Here is an 11,991-nt window from a genome sequence, read left to right on the forward strand (position 1 = left end):
GCATCAGCTGTCAGAGCAGCTTACTGATCACTGTACATGTACACAGCCCATCTGTAAATAGCACAGCCAACTACCTCATCCCCATATTATTACTTAACCTCTTGCTCTTTTGCACCCCAGTATCTCTACTTGCACATCATCATCTGCACATCTATCACTCCAGTATTAATGCTAAATTGTAATTATTTTGCCTCTATGGCCTATTTATTGCCTACCTCCCTACTCTTCTACATTTGCACACACTGTAAATAGATTTTTCTATTTTCCTTGTTGTTATTGACTGTAGGTTTGTTTATCCCATGTGAAACTCTGTTGTTTTTGTCACACTGCTTTGCTTTATCTTGTCCAGGTCGCAGTTGTAAATGAGAACTTGTTCACAACTGGTCAACCTGGTTAAATAAAGGTGAAATAAAAACATTTAAATAAAAAATTCAAGTGTAGCTCTCCACAACATCTCTAAAGCTCCACTGGAGCACTGGGCTAGCCACTCCTAAATAGCACCTAGGCCAACACAGGTGAAACACCTTCCCACTAACGAGATGGCAACCAACAGAGGTGTTACACATATTGACTGATGAGGTGACACCAATTGATGCACCCTACATGCTATAAGTGCTAAAGTCCAACAATGGCCACAGGCAGAACATGATTACTGGTTTCCACCAACTTTGCCTCGGATCGTAGTGGATGAAGTGTGGTTTCAACATGTTGACATGACACAGCCGAGTTTCTCCTGAGCTCTGGTGTGGTATTGATGTAATCCAGATTTTAAAAAAAATTCATTATGAGGTAAGGGCCTGAAAAGTGAACCTGCAACGGTGACCCCAGAGAACGGGCAACAAAACCAGGACATTCCCCATGCGAAAGTGCGGTTTCGGGCCTTTTGATCATACCAAACTTTCATTTTCGTTTGCGCCTTCTCCAGATTCTCACTGGCAAACTCACAGGCATGGTGTCATCTGTATTGAAAAGTGATAACATGCTCTGACAAATTTGTTTAAGGGGTCGCCCTGCAACAATCCTTCTCTCAGCAAACTCAAAGGAAGAGTTAATTCGGACTAAACCCGAGAGATTCCTGAACAACCTCACATGCTGCAAATAGCACAAAAGGGACCCCTTCATCTGAGTCTCTCAAACTCAAAGCAAAAGTCTGATAATCTCTCAAGAGCACCTTGAGTCTCAGGGTGGTAGGCACACCAAAACTCAGGCTTCTTTCAAACGTATATAAATTGTGCTCGAAATCGCACCACAGCTGAAGTGTAGCTCTCCCCAACATCTCTCATTAGCACTAGGCCAGCCACTCTTAAATATCACCTGGGTCAACACAGGTGAAACATCTTCCCATTATCAACATGACAACCAGCACAGGTGTAACACATACTGACTGATGAGGTGACACCTACTGCATTTACTTGCCTTTTTTTTTTTTGCTCAAAGAACCTCGATTCATCACTCCTCTTCCAAAGAGAATTCAATGTACCATACATACCATGTAAAAAAAAATCCGCCTTATATACACTGCTCAAAAAAAAAAAGGAACACTTAAACAACACAATGTAACTCCAAGTCAATCACACTTCTGTGAAATCAAACTGTCCGCTTAGGAAGCGAACACTGATTGACAATACATTTCACATGCTGTTGTGCAAGTGGAATAGACAACAGGTGGAAATTATAGGCCATTAGCAAGACACCCCCAATAAAGGAGTGGTTCTGCAGGTGGTGACCACAGACCACTTCTCAGTTCCTATCCTTCCTGGCTGATGTTTTGGTCACTTTTGAATGCTGGTGGTGCTTTCACTCTAGTGGTAGCATGAGAGTCTACAACCCACACAAGTGGCTCAGGTAGTGCAGCTCATCCAGGATGGTACATCAATGCGAGCTGTGGCAAGAAGGTTTGCTGTGTCTGTCAGCGTAGTGTCCAGAGCATGGAGGCGCTACCAGGAGACAGGCCAGTACATCAGGAGACGTGGAGGACAACAACCCAGCAGCAGGACCGCTACCTCCGCCTTTGTGCAAGGAGGAGCACTGCCAGAGCCCTGCAAAATTACCTCCAGCAAGCCACAAATGTGCATGTGTCTGCTTAAACGGTCAGAAACAGACTCCATGAGGGTGGTATGAGGGCCCGACGTCCACAGGTGGGGGTTGTGCTTACAGCCCAACACCGTGCAGGACGTTTGGCATTTGCCAGAGGACACCAAGATTGGCAAATTCGCCACTGGCGCCCTGTGCTCTTCACAGATGAAAGCAGGTTCACACTGAGCACATGTGACAGACGTGACAGAGTCTGGAGACGCCGTGAAGAACGTTCTGCTGCCTGCAACATCCTCCAGCATGGCCGGTTTGGCGGTGGGTCAGTCATGGTGTGGTTTGGCATTTCTTTGGGGGGCCGCACAGCCCTCCATGTGCTCGCCAGAGGTAGCCTGACTGCCATTAGGTACCGAGATGAGATCCTCAGACCCCTTGCGAGACCATATGCTGGTGCGGTTGGCCCTGGTTTCCTCCTAATGAAAGACTCTGCTAGACCTCATGTGGCTGGAGTGTGTCAGCAGTTCCTGCAAGAGGAAAGTATTGATGCTATGGACTGGCCCGCCCATTCCCCAGACATGAATCCAATTGAGCACATCATGTCTCGCTCCATCCACCAACGCCACGTTGCACCACAGACTGTCCAGGAGTTGGCGGATGCTTTAGTCCAGGTCTGGGAGGAGATCCCTCAGGAGACCATCTGCCACCTCATCAGGAGCATGCCCAGGCATTGTAGGGAGGTCATACAGGTACGTGGAGGCCACACACACTACTGAGCCTAATTTTGACTTGTTTTAAGGACATTACATCAAAGTTGGATCAGCCTGTAGTGTGGTTTTCCACTTTAATTTTGAGTGTGACTCCAAATCCAGACCTCCATGGGTTGATAAATTGGATTTCCATTGATAATTTGTGTGATTTTGTTGTCAGCACATTCAACTATGTAAAGAAAAAAGTATTTTATAAGATTATCATTCCTTCAGATCTAGGATGTGTTATTTTAGTGTTCCCTTTATTTTTTTGAGCAGTGTATATACACACACAGTTGTCATTTGCACATTATTTTCAAGAGATCTTTTTAAATATTTTTTTTACATTCTCAATGAAATCTCAAAACAATTGGTTCTATATATTTCATCAAATCATGACTGCACCTTTAAATACATTTTGTATAAGTTATTATATTTGTTTAGAATCTTAAGATAATGTAAAACCCTCAGTCTCTAGGTGTGAGAAGGCACTTCACTGTGAGGAATTATAGATAGGTGCAGGCCAGAGAGAACAGCCGTGAGGGTTTAACCGTTCAAAATAGTCATTCATGCAACTAATCAAAAAATACAAAACACATAAATAGCCAAGCACCCAGCCAGAGAGTAGTAAAACCTTGTGAATAATATGTAGTCCAGTAATGAGTTGTGAATTTCTTAGATTCATCTTCCCCTAATAACTATGGTTTAATAGGTTGAGTCTCCCTTCGAAAGACACTGGCACACAAAAGACAAACCAATGCCTATATTTTATTTAAAAAATACTTTTGCCTCTCTGCTACCAGTGTTTTTTTCTGTAAGTGTTTTTGGTTTTGCTACACAACAAGTGTTCCTGAGGAAGAATAGAAACGTGCTCCAGATGCAATATGGCAGTCAAAGGTACGAGTTTAACGGCTTCTGTGGAAATCCAGCGGCCTTCACTGCTGAGACAGAAGGGCGTTCCGATTGGCCTTCATCTTCTCAAGGCGCTTTACTAGGTGGTTGTTGGTCAGCTCCATCTCCTCAATCTTATCTAGTGCAATCTGCAGCTGTGGGGGAAAAAAATAGGGGAATGGTTAGAAATAAAAGCTTATACTGTTTTATGTCAAATCAAACATCAGCCACTGACATTTTTTATCTATTTTTTGTTCCTTACCTCTCTTTGAAGTTTCCTTTTTTCAATTCTCAGTTCATCTTCTATTTTCTCTGAGTTATCAGCTGATGCCTTGTATCTGCACACTTGTCCTTCAAGTCTGTTGATCTAGATATGAGGATAATGAAACAAAAACAAATTAAACACAACCTTCACATTTGAAGCTGACATTTATTTTCATTTTCTCATGACCGAATACAAACAGTGTAGCGGTTCAGCAGTTTGCATTTGGTCAGCTAGGGAACATATGGAAAGTATGTCAGTGTTTCCATGACTTACGTTTTGTTCCATTGTGCCCATTTTCTGTTCTGCCTTCAAGAGCTTGAACTTTTATTCACTTATCTGTCTGTTGGCATCTCCTGCAGACAGTAAAAGATTAGAACGTTTGAGTTAGTACATTTACATTACACAGGACAAGGGAATTAAGATGTGAGCCTTGCTCTTAGTTTCTTTTTGGCAGTGTATGTTTAATGTAAAGAGAAAGCCTTTTAGTGAGTGTGCATAGGCTTTGTATCAATGGTGACATGTATGCCTTTGTATGTTTTGAATGGTGTGAATGGTGGTGTGAATGGTAGTGTGAACTTTTGTAGGTTTGGGTAGGAACGGGACTTACTTTGCATCTCAATGAAGTGCAGGTCAGTGCCATTCTCCATCTGTGAAGGCATTCTCCATCTGTGAAGGCATTCTCCATCTTAGTGCTTCTGCCTTTCATCCTCCAGTTGCATTTTCAACTTCCTGATCTAAGGGACAACACACAGAATGGACAGCATGACTTATTATAGCTGAACAGACGGTTAAAAAAGGACATGAAAATAGTCAAGAGGAAACTAGTATAGCCCTGCCAGACATCACTGTGGTCGAAGAGGAAAATTACACATGTACCTTGGCTAAGAGTTCATCCTTTTCATCCGGAAGCTTTTGTATCCTTAACATCTGCAAAGGAGAAAAAATGATGATTATAAAAAAGGTGCCTTGCAACTATGACCGCAGCACCATTGTGCTAAAATAACAATGAAGTGCGCCCCCTGGTGTATTATTTACTGAATAACACATGAACATCACAGATATTAATGTATTTATTTCTCCCACCGCTCCCTTTAGGAGAACCTGTTCTGTCCCCTCCACTCACCCAGAGACCCTTCTCCTGCCGACTCCAGCACCTGGGCAGCCTCCTGTGTGACCACGGTGATCCCTGCGGCTGGGTCGTTATGGTTGATGTCCCCGTTAGGCATTCCCTCTGGGATGATGGTCAGGCCGTGTTTCTAAGGAGTCAAAGGGACACAGGGTTAAGAGGGGCAATGTCCCAATATCCACACTAGCATACCACTCACTGTGAATTGAAAGTATGTTCATTGAAACTTGGCCTGGAGTGAGGCAGCAGAGGAGGGTTTACAACTTAATGTATTTCACAGTTTGAAATGCAATAAGCCACAGAGCTGTATGAAGTAATGGTTTACTGAGGTTTCCATTGCTTGTACACAGACTGACAGACACACAGCATACACTTAGTATACAAAACATTAAGAACACCTGCTCTTTCCATGACAGACTGAACAGGTGAAAGCTATGATTCCTTATTGATGTCACTTGTTAAATCCACTTCACTCAGTGTAAATTCAGAGGAGATGACAGATTAATTAAGGATTTTAAGGCTTGAGACATGGATTGTCGTTCTTTGCTTCACGGAAACATGGCTTACTCGAGAGACTATCGGAGTCGGTGCAGCCAGCTGGTTTCTTCACGCATCGCGCCGACAGAAAAAAGCATCTTTCTGGTAATGTTGTGAATGGTAATGTATGTTTTGAATGGTAGTGTGAACTATTGTAGGTTTGGGCAGGAAAGGGACTTACTTTGCATCTCAATGAAGTAGGGGGTATGCCTTATGATTAACGAGACGTGGTGTGATCAAGTCCTTCTGTTCACCTGACTTAGAATTCCTCACAATCAAATGTCGGCCGCATTATCTACCAAGGTTATTCTCTTCGATTATAATCACAGCTGTATATATTCCCCCCCCAAGCAGACACATCGATGGCCCTGAACTAACTTTATTTGACTATGTAAACTGGAAACCACATATCCTGAGGCTGCATTCATTGTAGCTGGGGATTTTAACAAGGCTAATCTGAAAACAAGACGCCCTAAATTCTATCAGCATATCGATTGCGCAACCAGGGCTGGTAAAACCCTGGATCATTGTTATTCTAACTTCTGCGACGCATATAAGGCCCTCCCCCGCCCTCCTTTCGGAAAAGCTGACCACGACTCCATTTTGTTGCCTCCAGCCTACAGACAGAGACTAAAACAAGAAGCTCCCGCGCTCAGGTCTGTTCAACGCTGGTCCGACCAATCTGATTCCACGCTTCAAGACTGCTTCGATCACGTGGATTGGGATATGTTCCGCATTGCGTCCAACAACAACATTGACGAATACGCTGATTCGGTGAGCGAGTTCATTAGAAAGTGCATTGGCGATGTCGTACCCACAGCAACTATTAAAACATTCCCAAACCAGAAACCGTGGATTGATGGCAACATTCGCGCAAAACTGAAAGCGCGAACCACTGCTTTTAACCAGGGCAAGGTGACCGGAAACATGACCGAATACAAACAGTGTAGCTATTCCCTCTGCAAGGCAATCAAACAAGCTAAGCGTCAGTATACAGACAAAGTAGTCGCAATTCAACGGCTCAGACACAAGAGGGTATGTGGCAGGGTCTACAGTCAATCACGGATTACAAAAAGAGAACCAGCCCCGTTGCGGACCAGGATGTCTTGCTCCCAGACAGACTAAATAACTTTTTTGCTCGCTTTGAGGTCAATACAGTGCCACTGACACGGCCCGCTACCAAAACCTGCGTACTTTCCTTCACTGCAGCCGACGTGAGTAAAACATTTATACGTGTTAACTCTCGATAGGCTGTAGGCCCAGAAGGCATCTCCAGCCGCGTACTCAGAGCATACGCAGACCAGCTGGCTGGTGTATTTACGGACATATTCAATCAATCCTTATAGCAGTCTGCTGTTCCCACATGCTTCAAGAGGGCCACCATTGTTCCTGTTCCCAAGAAAGCTAAGGTAACTGAGCTAAACGACTACCGCCCCGTAGCACTCACTTCCGTCATCATGAAGTTCTTTGAGAGACTAGTCAAGGACCATATCACCTCCACCCTACCTGACACCCTAGACCCACTCCAATTTGCTTACCGCCCCAATAGGTCCACAGACGACGCGATAGCAACCACACTGCACACTGCCCTAACCCATCTGGACAAGAGGAATACCTATGTGAGAATGCTGTTCATCGACTACAGCTCAGCATTTAACACTATAGTACCCTCAACTCGTCATCAAGCTCGAGACCCTGGGTCTCGACCCCGCCCTGTGCAACTGGGTACTGGACTTCCTGACGGGCCGCCCCCAGGTGGTGAGGGTAGGTAACAATCTCTACCCCGCTGATCCTCAACACTGGGGCCCCACAAGGGTGCATTTTGAGCCCTCATGTACTCCCTGTTCACCCATGACTGCGTGGCCATGCACGCCTCAACTCAATCATCAAGTTTGCGGACGACACTACAGTGGTAGGCTTGATTACCAACAACGACGAGACGGCCAACAGGGAGGAGGTGAGGGCCCTCGAGTGTGGTGTCAGGAAAATAACCTCACACTCAACATCAACAAAACAAAGGAGATTATTGTGGACTTCAGGAAACAGCAGATGGAGCACCCCCCTATACACATCGACGGGACAGTGGTGGAGAGGGTGGTAAATTTTAGGGTCCTCGGCATACACATCACGGACAAACAGAATTGGTCCACCCACACAGACAGCGTTGTAAAGAAGGCGCAGCAGCGCCTCTTCAACCTCAGGAGGCTGAAGCACTCAAAAAGCACTCAAACTTCTACAGATGCACAATCGAGAGCATCCTGTCGGGCTGTATCACCGCCTGGTACGGCAACTGCTCCGCCCACAACCGTAAGGCTCTCCAGAGGGTAGTGAGGTCTGCACAACGCATCACCGGGGGCAAACTACCTGCCCTCCAGGACACCTACACCACACGATGTCACAGGAAGGCCATAAAGATCATCAAGGACAACAACCACCCAAGCCACTGCCTGGTCATCCCGCTATCATCCAGAAGGCGAGGTCAGTACAGGGACCGAGATACTGAAAAACAGCTATCTCAAGGCTATCAGACTGTTAAACAGCCACCACTAACATTGAGTGGCTGCTACCAACACACTGACTCGACTCCAGCCACTTTAATAAAGGAAATTGATGTAAAAAATGAATCACTAGCCACTTTAAACAATGCCACTTAATATAATGTTTACATACCCTACATTACTCATCTCATATGTATATACTGTACTCGATACCATCTACTGCATCTTGCCTATGCCGTTCTGTACCATCACGCATTCATATCTTTATGTATATTCTTTATCCCTTTACACTTGTGTGTGTATAAGGTTAGGTTAGATTACTCGTTGGTTATTACTGCATTGTCGGAACTAGAAGCACAAGCATTTCGCTACACTCGCTTTAACATCTGCTAACCACGTGTATGTGACATAACGATTTGATTTTGTGCCATTCAGATTGTGAATGGACAAGACAAAATATTTAAGTGTCTTTGAATTGGGTATGGCAGTAGGTGCTAGGCACACCAGTTTGTGTCAAGAACTGCAACGCTGCTGGGTTTTTCATGCTCAACAGTTTCCCGTGTGTATCAAGAATGGTCCACCACCCAAAGGACATCCAGCCAACTTAACACAACTGTGGGAAGCATTGGAGTCCACGTGCGTCTGTGTTATGCTTTTGACACCCTGTAGAGTCCATGACCTGACATATTTAGGCTGTTCTGAGGGCGGGGGGTGGTTGCAACTCAATATTACGAAGGTGTTCCTAATGTTTGGTATACTCAGTGTAGTTCAACACATTTGTGGAAGAAACAACCGAGTAGGAAAAAAGACTAAACAAATGTAGGTACAGAAGAAAATACATAGCCACATACCACAAGTTGCTTTATCATCACTGTTTCTAGCAAGCTTATTCCTGGAACCTACTTCGTCAATTTAATGGGGATATAGACTATTCCCAGCCCTCTGGTGGTGAGACCTACCTCTCCTGTTTTGGCCTTTGCCTTGATGTCAGCCAGCTCATCCCTCTCATTCCTAATGCAATCAAATAACTCTTTCTGCCTTTCTAGGGCTTGGTGGCCACATGCTGGAGGGAGAGAAAACAAAAGGAAAGAAAGGAGAGAAGTATAGGAACAGTTGGAAAGACTGATATGTACAGTATATGCATGCACACTGCAATGACCTTTGTACATGCACATATGTCTGTATAGACCTGCAAATGGTACACCAGAATGGTACGGTTGAGTTGGAAAGGCAAAGTGGCAGATGTTGACACAACCACCACATGCTCACATAAAACACCACATGACGAAACAGTTATGTAAGGGAGAGCTAAAGGCCAAATAAAAAGATCAATCTGACACTAGATAGGCAGAGCTTTAAGTCTAGGCCTACATAACTTAAATGGATTTCATGCTGTCATTTCAGGGTAAATAAATGAGTTTTAAAGGGGAGAAATTTCTATTTTTTCCACCAATACACATCAAATGCTTGCAGGTTCACAGTTTCCCTTGCACTGACTAAACTTTACGGATTGCACACACAACCTACATCTTAACCTAAAATGACCACAGCATCCAAAGTTTATTAAATTAGTGAACCCACAATCATCATATCACATGCAAATTTAGGGAAACTAAACTGAATTAGAATTGGTCCAACAACTACTGGCTATTATCCAGAGTCCCTGTCATGCAACTATGAGAGGCAATAAACTGTTTAGGACCAGTTGATTACCCGATACAGATTTCATTGATCGGTGAATCAGCACCAAGTTTCCTTCAGGCAACTCTACAGCTTTATATGGGTGGCCCGATTTTTTTGCATTCTGCTGAATTGTCCACTGATAAAGTTAAAAGGAATTGGACTGATGTAAGGAATATGGTGGAAACTCCCTCCAGCCATGCTTGCACCAACCCAATGCTTTTAAATACACGAGAAGGAAGTGAACGACTGTACACTTCTGGGTTAAGGGTATTGAATCTAAACACAAACCTTAAATTTCCATTTGGTCAGAGAGAAACATACAAACCAAAACACAAGCTGTCTGTGCACATCTATTGCCTCTCACAATCCTTCAGAGTCCCCCCAAGCGTGACCTCCTACCCCAATGTTTTTGTCCATTCAGTTTATCGTTTCCTGCAGGGCAAACACCTCCGTGGTGAGGGTCTCTAACTTAGTCTGGATTCGCTGGTTCTCCTTTAGTGGTATTGCGTACAGAGAGAGAGAGAGACAGGGTAAAATAGAATGAAAAACTGAATAAAATAGATGAAAAGGATGGAAAGAGAAATGACAGGATGAAACAAAAAATGTAGATAGCCTTGAATAGAAATTGAGTGATAAAGGGATGACAAGTAAGGGACCAGAAAAAAAAGACAGGTGGCCAGAAAATGATCTGGAGTAGAGATAATTTCAGTATATAGAGACGAGGCAAAGAAAAGTGACAAAGACCAGTCAGAGAAAACGATGAAACAGGAGAGGAGACACTGGGATGAGTGTGAGACTATGAGAGGGAGAAGTGTAGTCTCACACTATGGAACTTCATCAAGCTGATGCAGTACACAGACTACAGGACTGTAAAGAATGGAAGTGTATAAAGAGGTGTAGGTGTGAAATGGTCACCAAATGTTGGTTCTCTTAGTGCAGCCATACCTCAATGTGCTCATCTCTTCGGCGGATTCCCTCCTTTAACTCCGCTTGTTTGTGCTGCAGGACTGTGCATGTGTGCTTTTGTCTTTCTAGTTCCTGGAATGAAAGAGGGCCGTTGTAAGAGTCACAATCAATCAGAAAGTGCAACCATTCTTCATTACACAAGTTAAAAATCTCAAGACCACCCCAAAAAAAAGAGTGCAGTCATGGGCAGTGAGCAAGATTCCATTGACGTTTACACTTATAGCATTTTTGTCTAGCCAGGTAATTGGATCAGGGAGCATTTTGATTTGGCCTTGTTTCCTCTGGAATTATATAGCTACACCCATTGTCAGCAAAGAGCAGTGGATCTCATGGTCAGACAGACAATGGTGCAGTTGTACTTGGCCGCTTTGCTGATTATAAGACCTGCACACATGAATGAGTTCAAGTATATGAACAAGTTGATAGAGCAGTTGGAGACTTAGCTGCAATTTGCATATGCTCACCTCTGTCTGAGTCTGCATATGTTAACAGTAGATGATAAAGGTTATCTACTATGCTGTGTGTGTGTGTGAGTGAGAGGGAGAGTGTGTAATACTTCACCTTAGACTTGTCCTCAGTTTCCCTACGCATCTCTGCCATCTGCTCTTCCATCTCCTCGAAGACATCTTTGAGTGTGTCCACGTTGTAGATGAGGTTGGCTTTGTCATTGTCCAGCTGTGCGTTCGACACCATGGCTTTCTTATACTTCTCCTCCACCTCCGACAGCGACTCCTAGCTGACACACACACACACACCTCTTTACAGAATGAACCATGAGGGAGATACCACAGAACAATAATTACTATTATTACTATAGTAATTACAGTAATAATAGTACAGCTCTGCACAACCACACTTGGGTTGGGCGATAGTATCATCTGTCGACGATGATTGACAGCCATCATCGATGGTGACAACATCGTGACGTGACAGACGACGATGGTTCAGCCTATTTGAACCGCGAAGTAAAGAAAACAGTCTTGCAGTGCACAGCATGGCAACACACAAGTGACAGTCAAATTACTCTGCCTATTCTTTTTGCTATAGCCTGTTTCAATAAATATTCTATATAGCCTACAGAGTGCAAGAGAGGAATGTAGGCCAGACAGAGCGGACAATTCCACCAAAGCAGCGTAAAATGTCCATTCAGACAATATTATTTCTCTCTCTTTCCCATGCATGGGCATTAGGCTATAGCCTAAACCTATTTATTATTATAAAAAGGACACTTGTAAGATCGACGGTGCA

General features: G+C 44.0%; 1 pseudogene; it reads right to left on the reverse strand.

Annotated features, from left to right (window-relative positions):
- Window positions 1-3,176: 3,176 nt before the first annotated feature.
- LOC109898824 (leucine-rich repeat flightless-interacting protein 2-like) lies at window positions 3,177-11,645 on the reverse strand (annotated as a pseudogene).
- Between the last annotated feature and the right edge of the window lie 346 nt (window positions 11,646-11,991).

Source organism: Oncorhynchus kisutch, linkage group LG11, assembly GCF_002021735.2.
Source record: "Oncorhynchus kisutch isolate 150728-3 linkage group LG11, Okis_V2, whole genome shotgun sequence".
Lineage (NCBI taxonomy): Eukaryota > Metazoa > Chordata > Actinopteri > Salmoniformes > Salmonidae > Oncorhynchus > Oncorhynchus kisutch.